Below are 10,945 nucleotides of genomic sequence, written 5' to 3'. Positions count from 1 at the left end.
GAAGGCAGCCAATCAGTGATTCTCTCCCATCATTGATGTTTCTCTCTCTCTATCTCCCTCTTCCTTCATCTCTGAAATCAACACAAATATTTAAAAATTTTTGAGAGATTTTTCCAAATTGCCTTCCAAAATTTTTTCCTCAGTGGACACTTTCACAATAGGATATGAGGGCCTTATTCCTCACACCCTTGGCAATACTCAGTATTACTAATCTTTAAAATTTTTGCCAACACGATCCTGTTTGACTTTTGTGCTCTGAGTCTAGAATCTTGATAATATTACACCATTAGGGTCCTTTTAGCACAAGTATTTCACAGTGTCTGGAGGGGTGAATGACTGAGTCCTCATTTTGGAATATAAAATCTATAATCCGTACACAATAATAGGTATACATCACACCTATGAGTACTGGTAACAACCTCTGTCCAGGACCAGACCAAGTAAGTAAGGGAAGTCTGTGCTGGCCTGGGGTCTTCTCTGAAATTTTGGAAAGTCACTGCTGAGAGTTCTACATTGTTGGCACATGGATGTTCACTTATAACCCTTTAAAATTCTTGCTTTGTGGCTGACTGCCTTCCACTTACCTGCCCTTCCTGTTTGGGGAAAATTCTGCCTCAATTCAGATCCCATGGTAACAGTATTTCCCCATTCACAATGATCAACAAGACAACATCCATATTGAGACTTCCTAGGATTGAGCCTTCCTAGTGCTGGGAGACCACACAATCCCACCAAAAGGTTGGTCAATGATGCACCATTCAGATTGGTTTATTACCAAAAGGGTGAATTATGGACAAAAAAGAAAAGAAATTCTATGTAAGGTAACAATAAATTCCTACTGGACAGGTCATGGTGGGAAGTCATGTCCCAGGTGCCTAACATTTTAGTACAAGGTTTGCTTTTGCCTCGAGCAAGCTCTGTCCATTGTTTCTGTGCATCTAGGTTAACCCACCTTTTGAAATCACCACCCTCAAGAAAGCACATAATCTTATTAACAATCCTGTAATTTCAAATGCATAGAAGAAGCTGCAAAACTTATTCTCTGGGACATTTGAGATCTTGCTTCCTGGCGTTATGTTGTCAGTTTGGCTCAAGTAAACTCATAAAAGTTCAAAATAACCAAAATAAAAACCTGCCTCTGTACTTAACTCCAGGGCAATCAATTAATGTCCATGGAAGCCTTTATTTCTTTACTGTGTGCTCTGCAAAATGCTTGGCTACCTGTTTGGCTAAAGGGAAGAGCTGAGAGTTGCTAATCCTGTTTCTCTCTTCAACCTGGGAGCTCTGCAGACCCACCCTCTAAAAGGTGCTGAAGAAGTCCTCTCTGAGAAGTTCCGTGTAGGCTTCAATGTGCATGGGACTCACTGGGGGTCTTGTTAAAGTGCAGATTCCGATTCCACAGGTCTGGGGTGGGCCTGAGAGACCGAGTTTCTAAGGAGCCCCTGTGACGCCCTCCTTGCTGGTCTCAGGACGAACAGGGTGTGAGAGCAGAGAGTTCAGGTAAGGAGAGCAGATGTTCCTGACCTGGGTGCATTAGAATTATGGGGCACTCAGCTGCCTCCACACCCACCCCAGACTATTTAAATACGATTCCCTAGGGCCCAAATCTATGTATAAAAAACACTGCTAGTGATTATAATATGCAGTGGTTTTTAAATTGTCCCCAGACTGCAGGTCAGCAGCACCTGGCAACTTGTTAGATAGGCAAATTCTCAGCTCCCTGCCCTTCAACCACAACCAGAAACTCTGGGGGTAGAGAGCCCAACAATCGGTTTGAACAAGCTCTCCAGGGCTTCTGAGATTTGGTAGAGATTGAGAACCACTTCTGAACAGAAGAGGATTCTTGACAAAGAGCTCCTCCAAGAATTGGATATGTGGTTCTTAAGCCTGGCTGCACATCCGCTCTGCTAAGCAGCTTGATAAACACCCCATGCCTGGGCCCTACACCCCGCTCCTTCTGATTCTGAAGACCTGGAGTGGTTCCTAGGAGTATGTACATGGCTTTAAAACCATGAGGGGGATGTGTATTTAGGGGCTAAGCAGAGGTTGCCTTCAATGTGAATGGTGGTCTGCAGGTTCCTGGCTTGCACCTTGCAGTATTCATTCATTCACAGCACATTTATAGAATTCATCATGTGCCAGACACTATGTGGATAATTTACTGTTGAATACCTATTATGTACCAAGCACTTTATAGATTCGCCCTACAACAACCTTGCAAGGTAGGCCTACTACCCGTTTTACAGAAAATAGTCCCTAACCCGGGCTAGTCATGACTCCAAAACCTGCACTCCCCACCATGCCACAGTGCTAGTCTTTGCTGACTTGGGGATATCAGACTGTGGAGATACACTTGTAATTTTAGCAGGTATAACATTCAACTTCCAGTTCGTGTGTGTGTGTGTGTGTGTGTGTGTGTGTGTGTGTGTGAAAGAGAGAGAGAGAGAGAGAGAGAGAGAGAGAGAGAGAGAGAGAGAGAGAGAGGTAGTTTCGATCTTTAACTTATGCAAAATAATGTTTTTTGTGGGTGAAGAAAATTCCTTATATAAGGGCAGGTGCTTGGAGTATTGGTAGTCAGATAGAATATACATTACCCAGTTAAGTTTTAATTTAAGAAGAATAGAGCTCCTAGTATATGTATATCTCAAATATTGCATGGGGCATACTTATATTAAAATTTATATTGTTCCCTGAAATTCAAATTTAATTGGGTATCATGTACTTTATGCTGAGTAAGGCCTTCGAATTGACCTCCTTCTTGACTCACTGGAGGATGGCTACCTTGGGAAGAGGCATGATCTCAGGCAAGGTGGTTCTCCTCAGTGGAGCGATGTTGGTTTCTGAAAAACCACAGTAGGTGTTGCCTGATCTCCCTCTGAAATGTGTTGCTTTCCTGTTTAGCGAGGATGGCTTATCTGCCTTGTTCAATGCTTGAACTGTTGTGTGAGCATAATTTTTTCTTATTCTTTAGGAAAAGATAGAATTAGGCAACAATGCTTGTACTATACAATGCAAGTTCCTATTTTCCGGCATTCAATTTGTGAAAACTTTTCATTCTGAATACTTTTAAACTATACAAAAGTGAAGAATTCTATATAATAAAAGGCTATGTATGCAAATTGTCCCCTCAACTGGGAGTTTGACTGGGAGTTCAACCAGAGGGTGGGCCGACCGGCCAACTGCCCATGGCCCCTCTCCTGGCCAGCTCAGCCCAATAGGCCTGATCACCCCAGTCATGGACCCCACCCATGCACTAATTTGTGCAATGGGCTTCTAGTATAGTATAATAAACCCCAGCTTCCCATAACTTATTTTTTAATCAATAAACAACCGATGGGCAACTCTTTTTTCATCTATATCTTGACTTACTCCCATTTTATTTTGAAACCAACTCTAGACATCATATATTTCATCTGCAAATATCTGAGCATCTGAAAAAGTCCCTTCCCTCCCCAGATAAAGTCATTGGTGTTTAATACAGTTTTTGTTTTTTTTTTGTTTTTTTAATAACTTAGAAAATGACTCTTGGCTTCTCTTGCTACCTCTGGTTTCTTGGGAAGATCCAAATTGCAAATCAGGTCCAATGCTCAACATTATGATAAATTTTTAGGTATTTAAACGGCTGGCAAATTAATGACATGAGCAATCAAAGTTCTTATTAGTTCTTGATTTATGAAGCCACATGTTTCGGCTTGTATGACGGATGTCCTTAACATCAGACATGGTGGGTTCATTCATGTGTCTCTGCCCAGCGTTCTTCAGTCATGACCGCACTCAACAGATGGGGAATTTCATGGCCACAATGGAATTGTTTATCCTCTCATTGTTCCTATGTCAGCAATCAAACTAAGTCCATTACCCACCAATAAAAAGATCAGCCTGCTGCCAGTACAATGGGAGCAGTTGAAGCGATGTTGAGGGGATTTCAAGTTTTAGATGGGGATAAAAAAGAAATAAGAAGCCACATAAAAATTAAGATCAGAGAGAAGAATTTCAGTCTCTCATTTTAAAGCTGGAGGTTTTAAGGGAGTTATAAGGGAAGGCCTAGAAATTCAATCTTTTCTTTAACATAAAATACACTCTAAAACCCCCTGATTATAAATATTGCATAGCTTTTATTGTGTGTTGATGGCTTTATTATTTCATTTCCAAAAGGAAAAGCGCTCAAACTGGGCTTTGAAGAAGGAAATGTCAGATTCACAATGGAAAAGCTGCTGAGATGTTAATACATTACTACTGGTAGAAAGATTTTCTTTTGTATGGATAAACAGTTGTCTGTTTTTTATAAAGTTGTCCCTCACTGGCTAAGCTAGGGGGTTCTCTCTGCATTGATCTGTAAGAGGAAGCTCCTAAGTTCTATAAACCCCCAGGCTGCCCTCCCAACTTTCTTACTGGTCCAGGATTTTAAAAAGTAGATCCTAGAACACTTTTTGCTTTTTGCCAGGTTGTTTTTATATCAGGATATAACAAGTAAGGGGTGTTAATTCTGACATTCATTATTAGTTATAACTAAGGATTCGGGGATGCAGTTGTGGCATTTATTCCTTCATAAAGTTTGAGAACTTGGCCAGTGAAAAATCAGATTGGCCGAAGCCGGTTTGGCTCAGTGGTAGAGCATCGGCTTGCGGACTGAAAAGTCCCAGGTTCGATTCCGGTCAAGGGCATGTATATTGGTTAAGGGCACATCCCCGGTAGGGGATGTGCAAGAGGCAGCTGGTCGATGTTTCTCGCTCACCGACGTTTCTAGCTCTCTATCTCTCTCTCTCTTCCTCTCCGTAAAAATTAATAAAATATATTTTAAAAAAAGAAAGAAAAAGAAAAATCAAATTGAAGAGAAAAAAATCAGAATGGTTGTTTCATTTTCTCCTTTCCTTTCTATTCTGCCAACTTCTGGATAACTTGCAGCAGCTTCTACATCAGCACTTGCTGTATATATATATATATTATTGATTTCAGAAAGGAAGGGAGATGGAGAGAGAGATAGAAACATCAGTGATGAGAGAGAATCATTGACCGGCTGCCTCCTGCATGTGTCCTGGAATCGAACTGTGACTTCCTGGTTCATAGGTCAATGCTCAACCATCGAGCCATACGGCATGGGCTCACCTTGCACTTTTATGGAGACTGTTTCTTTCCTTAAACATCATGAACCAACCTCTGCTAGCTTCATACTTTTCTTCTGCTACTTCCTCACCTTCCCAACCTTCATAGTACTGAAGAGAATTAGGGTCTTGCTCTGGATTAGGGTTTAGCTTAAGGGAATATTATGGCTGGTTCAATCTATCCAAAACTTTCTCCATATCAGCAATAAGGCTTTCTTATAATTTATGTGGTCACTGCAATAGCACTTTTAATTTTCTTCAAGAATTCTTCCTTTGCATTCACAACTTGGCTAACTGGCACAAGAGGCCTGCCTAGCTCTTGGCCTATCTCAGCTTCCAACATGCCTTCCTCACTAAGCTTAATCATTTCTAGTTTTTGATTGAAACTGAGAGACATGCAATTCTTGCTTTCACTTGAACACTCAGAGGCTGTTGTAGGCTTATTAATTGGCCTACTTTTAATATTGGGTCTCAGGGAATATGCAGGTCTGAGGAGAGGGAGAAAGATGAGGGGATTAGCCAGTCCATGGAGAAGTCAGACACACAACATTTATTAAGTTTTCCACCTTAGATGGCATGGTTCATGGCACCCCAAAATAATTACAATAACATCAAAGATCATTGATCACAGATCACAAAATATACAATAATGAAACATTTGAAGTATTGTGAGGATTACCAAAATGTGACAAAGAGATATGAAGTGAGCAAATGCTGTTGGGAAAATGGTGCCACTAGACTTGCTCAACCCAGGGGTGCCACAAACCCTCAGTGTGTCAAACTGAAGTACAATAAAGCAAAGTGCAATAAAATGAGGAATGGCTGTATTGTTATTGTCTTTAGTTTATTATTGCCAGCTGTAATAGTACCCTACTAAACAGACCTCTGTGTTTCATAAGAGTTGATTTTTTTTTCCTTAAAGAGAGGAAGGGAGAAAGAGGTATAGAAACTAATTGGTCATGCCCCACACAGTCTCCACTGAGGATCGGCCTGCAACCCAGGCATGTGCCCTGAGCCAGTGATCTCCTGGTGCATAGGTTGACACTCAACTGAGCCACACCAGCCAGGCAAGAGTTGATATTTTGAAGTGTCAATAGTTTGGTTAAAAATACTACTATATGTCATGTTCCTGTAATTATTCTCTAGCCCCCTCCAAAACAGCCCTGCCTGCAGAACCCCAATTCTCCTCCTCTCCCCAAATCAATGTTTAGGAAACTATTGATACTTTTTAAGATACTGAGTTTAGCCGAAGCTGGTTTGGCTCAGTGGTAGAGCGTTGGTCTGCGGACTGAAAGGTCCCAGGTTTGATTCCGGTCAAGGGCATGTACATTGGTTGCGGGCACATCCCCGGTAGGGGGTGTGCAAGAGGCAACTGGTCGATGTTTCTCTCTCATTGACGTTTCTAGCTCTCTATCTCTCTCCCTTCCTCTCTGTAAAAAATCAATAAAATATATTTAAAAAAAAAAGATACTGAGTTTATTATAATTGTTAAATGAGATGTAAAAAATGAAATAAACTATCCTGTTCTTACTCATGCTGTCACTTCAGCCTATTTTTACTATTTGGATATCTCTTCAATTATATACTACTAGCGGTCCGATGCACGAAATTTGTGCTAGAGTAGGCCTTCCTTTCCCTGGCTGCTGGCACCGGCTTTCCTCTGGCATCAGGGACACAGGCTTCCCTCATCCGGGAGGATGTCTGGTCTAATTAGCATATTATGTTTTTATTATTATAGATTTTACAAATATTCTTTTTTCATATGCAATGCTTACTATAAAGTTCAGATTGGTCCCCAGTAAATGTTGCCAAAGCCACCAAGGGACCACTGTGCCCAGCTGCAAAGCTTTGAGATTTTGGATTAGAGAGCAATTTAGAATCTTGGAAGGGATTTTGTTGGGGGTGGGGGAAGGTTGTTTGGTGTCACTCACCTCCCTCCCACGTGCAGCAAAGCTTTCACTCACAGGTGCAGATGATTCTAGAACATCCTTAGAGAAAAGGACATTTACATTTTCAAGTGGCTTCCTTGGGTCTTTTTTCTTGGCCAGCAAAATTGAGGATCATGAATGTAATGACACAGATCATGGACTTAGGGGCCCATAGAGGGTCCTAGAAAGAAAAAAAAAAAGTAAGTGACCAAGAAAAATAGACTTGGTGATCTATATATAGTTTCACTTGAGTCAGTAATATAACACTCAAGTAAGCTTCATACTTTTATTTGAAAATTTTAATTTGTTCATGTGAACTGTTAAATTATGTTGACATAATAGAAAAATCACAGCTGAAATGTGTAGGCCTACCTGGTCCTTTGTGAACTGTTTCATTACTTATTGTTGTTGATTTATTCATTTAAATTTTTTAAAAATATATTTTTATTGATTTCAGAGAGGAAGGGAAAGGGAAAGAGATAGACATCAATGATGAGAGAGAATCATTAATTGATTGTCTCCTACATGCCCCCTGCTGGGGATCGAGCCTGCAACCTGGGCATGTGCCCTTGACTGGACCCTCTATCCACTGAGCCAAACAAGGTACGGCTAAAGTTTTATTTGAAATTACAGTTTACAATCAATATTATTGTATATTAGTTTCAGGTGTTCAGCATAATGGTTAGACAATTCTATATTTTATAAAGTGTTCTTCCTGATATTTCAACGGTTCACTTGGCACCATACAGTTATTTTTATTTTATTTTATTTTATTTTATTTAAAAATATATATATTTTATTGATTTTTTACAGAGTGGAAGGGAGAGAGATAGAGAGCTAGAAATGTCGATGAGAGAGAAACATCGACCAGCTGCCTCCTGCACACCCCCTACTGGGGATATGGCCGCAACCAATGTACATGCCCTTGACCGGAATCGAACCTGGGACCCTCCAATCCGCAGACCGACGCTCTACCACTGAGCCAAACTGGCTTCGGCCATACACAGTTATTACAATATTATTGATTATATTGCCTATTCTGTACACTACTATTGGTTTTGTTTTGTTGTTTTTGTTTTTTAACTACTATTGGTTTTAAAGAGAAGATTGAAGGATAGGGAAGCAGCATGTAAAACAATAGGTATATATAATTTAACAATATAAATCAAGAGCCATAAAAATGTCCATACTCTAATGTAAAATTTCATTTGGGGATGAATTAACCTCAAATTAATTTAGAGTCTGAAAAAAATCTGTATACACAATATTCATTGCTATGGTATTGGGAGGGAGGGCAAAATTTGGAAGCAATAAGAATAAATTATTATGGTATAGTGGTGTAATGGCCTAATGGAAAGAATAAATTATTAAATTCCTGTTCAATAAACTATTGTGCACCGTTTAAATGAATGGTTATGAAGATTATATGGTAACACAGAAAATACTGAAAATGTTAGTCCTTAAGAGCTGGATTACATCACCCAAATGGAAAAGATAGAAAGGAAATATATCAAATGGTAACAGCTGTGTTTGGGTAATGGCATAATGGTATTTTTTTTTCTTCTCATTTCTGCTCCTGATTATTTTAATTAGTCTCCAACTTTATAAATTGGAAAATCAAGTAAAAGCACCATAATGCAAAAGCAGAATGAATAAGATGAGGCTATTTTAACGTTAGCGGTCCTCCTCATAGCTTCCTGAGGGTTTTCACATGGGACAAAAATCACCGACAGGATTGCAATCTGTGGGGCGTGTGCATTTGTTCTGAGAGCTGGTGGGTTGGGTGGAAAGACAGTGGGATAATAGCATGAGAAAACAGACCCTCCTACCCCCAGCTGCCAGTGATTCAACCCAGGGCTTCAAGAACCAATTTCTGTCCAACGGGTGGCTTTTCCCGGTGCCGGCCATTGTGATGGTGATGGCTGGGCTGTGGCCTGGCCTCCTCAGCAGGTCTCAGGGGATTCTGCATTTAATGGAGGAGCCCCAGCCCAGGCAGCTGTCTCCGACGTGGGTTGCTGGTCATCAGAGACACAGCGGCCTGTGAGGTGTTGACCCAGAGGTGAACAGTCCCCTCTCTCATACTCACTCCCCAGAGGCAACAGTCCCTCATTAGGGTACAGTTTCTAATCCAAACAACCATTAATCTTTCTCGGGGTTAAAAGGCCAGAAAAGCAATTATTTCTCGCTCCCTCTCTATTTTGATACTGTACCTGTCTAGATTTAACTTAGTTCACTGACCACTGAAAACACCCCACAGCTGTGTCCACAGCTACGCAAACAATGCCAAGCCCAACACAGCGCTCCCTGTGCACAGAGAAGGGACAGGAGTGCAAAACCAGTCAGCTATTTATTGTGGCACTTGACAAAAACTGTAGAAACATGACTCATTTGAGATAGGTTTGTATTTTGTATCATGAAATAAATTTGGATGTGCATGTATTTTAAGTGACAATGCCACCTTAGAGGGTAGTTGTTTTTAAAAAAAACAATATATATATAATTGATTTTTTTATAAAGAGGAAGGGAGAGGGATAAAGAGTTAGAAACATTGATGAGAGAGAGAAACATGGATCAGCTGCCTCCTGCACACTCCCTACTGGGGATATGCCTGCAACCAAGGTACATGCCCTTGACTGGAATCGAACCTGGGACCCTTGAGTCCTCAGGCCGACCCTCTATCCACTAAGCCAAACCAGGGCAAGGATAGTTTTATAAAAGTAATATTTCCCAAACTTTTGAATACTGTTCTTTAATGTTTCTTGCCCTTGCAAGTAAATTAATCTATATAAGTGGAGCTGTGAGACCTGAGGACTTTTTGATTTTTTAATAAAAAAAAAAAAAAAAAAAAAAAAAGGGAAGGATTTCATTTAGAAAAATTCACTCAATTATCTCAGAAACATCAAAGTATTCGGTTTATGGAAATGGGCTTAATCTCCTACATCACACTCTGTTAATAGCCGGTAAGTCAAGAAACATATCTTTTTCATATACTTAAATTGTGAAGACCAAAACTGATTGGTATTAAGATTAAAAAAAATATATGAAAGATTCCTAGGTCTGTTTCTTCATGCCTGACCTTTAAATCCTTCCTTTAGAGTCATCTCCAATATGGATAAAAAACACTCCTCCTGGTGAGTCACATTGAGACATCTGGCTGCCAGTAGTAAAGGCATGGAACACTTAAGAGATATAGAGAATGCATTTTTTATTTATTTATTTTAAAAATATATTTTATTGATTTTTTACAGAGAGGAAGGGAGAGAGAGAGAGAGAGCTAGAAACGTCAATGAGAGAGAAACATCAACCAGCTGCCTCTTGCACACCCCCTACCGGGGATGTGCCCCCAACCAAGGTACATGCCCTTGACCGGAATCGAACCTGGGACCTTTTAGTTTGCAGACCGACGCTCTACCACTGAGCCAAACTGGATTCGGCAGAGAATGAATTTTTTACATCTCAAATTATTTTATAATGAACATTATTTAAATGTTATTTTCAAAATCTCAAGGAAATAGAGATCTTCATGAAGATAAAATGGCTCTGGGAAGGTTGAATGGAACAATGATGCCCTGATGCAATTAAATAAGTAGACATTACTTAGGTGATTATTACTTTAATTCCATTTAAAACGTGAATAATTCCACATGTATACTGAGATCTAGACCCCAAAGCTTGAGCAGACAGACTTCAGTATGGGAATCATTTTGGGGGAAAATGAGCTACAGAAGTTTCTGCAGGTTGGGAATAATAGGGAAGCAGACCACAGGCTCCTTAGCTTCCATCTGCAAGGCTATCATTTGCAAACTACAAAGCTGATTGCTCTTGAATTAACTTATTCTGAGCACCAGGAACGTTTTTCCAAAGAGGTCATTACCACATAAAATTTTAGTGTTTTCTAATTTGAAAAGTTATGTG

The 10,945-nt window shown here is 40.1% G+C and overlaps 1 protein-coding gene across 1 annotated transcript in view; it reads right to left on the bottom strand.

The window, feature by feature from the left end:
• Positions 1-9,870: 9,870 nt before the first annotated feature.
• Positions 9,871-10,945, bottom strand: part of ADHFE1 (alcohol dehydrogenase iron containing 1) — a 33,342-nt gene continuing 32,267 nt past the window's right edge. Inside the window, exon 15 of the transcript XR_006741581.1 lies at positions 9,871-10,209. The gene's annotated coding sequence lies outside the window, so the exon portion shown is untranslated. The remainder of the gene's footprint in view (positions 10,210-10,945) is intronic.

The sequence above is a fragment of the Pipistrellus kuhlii genome, unplaced genomic scaffold (assembly GCF_014108245.1).
Source record: "Pipistrellus kuhlii isolate mPipKuh1 unplaced genomic scaffold, mPipKuh1.p scaffold_m20_p_14, whole genome shotgun sequence".
Classification (NCBI taxonomy): Eukaryota; Metazoa; Chordata; class Mammalia; order Chiroptera; family Vespertilionidae; genus Pipistrellus; species Pipistrellus kuhlii.
This window is presented reverse-complemented; position numbering and strand designations above follow the sequence as displayed.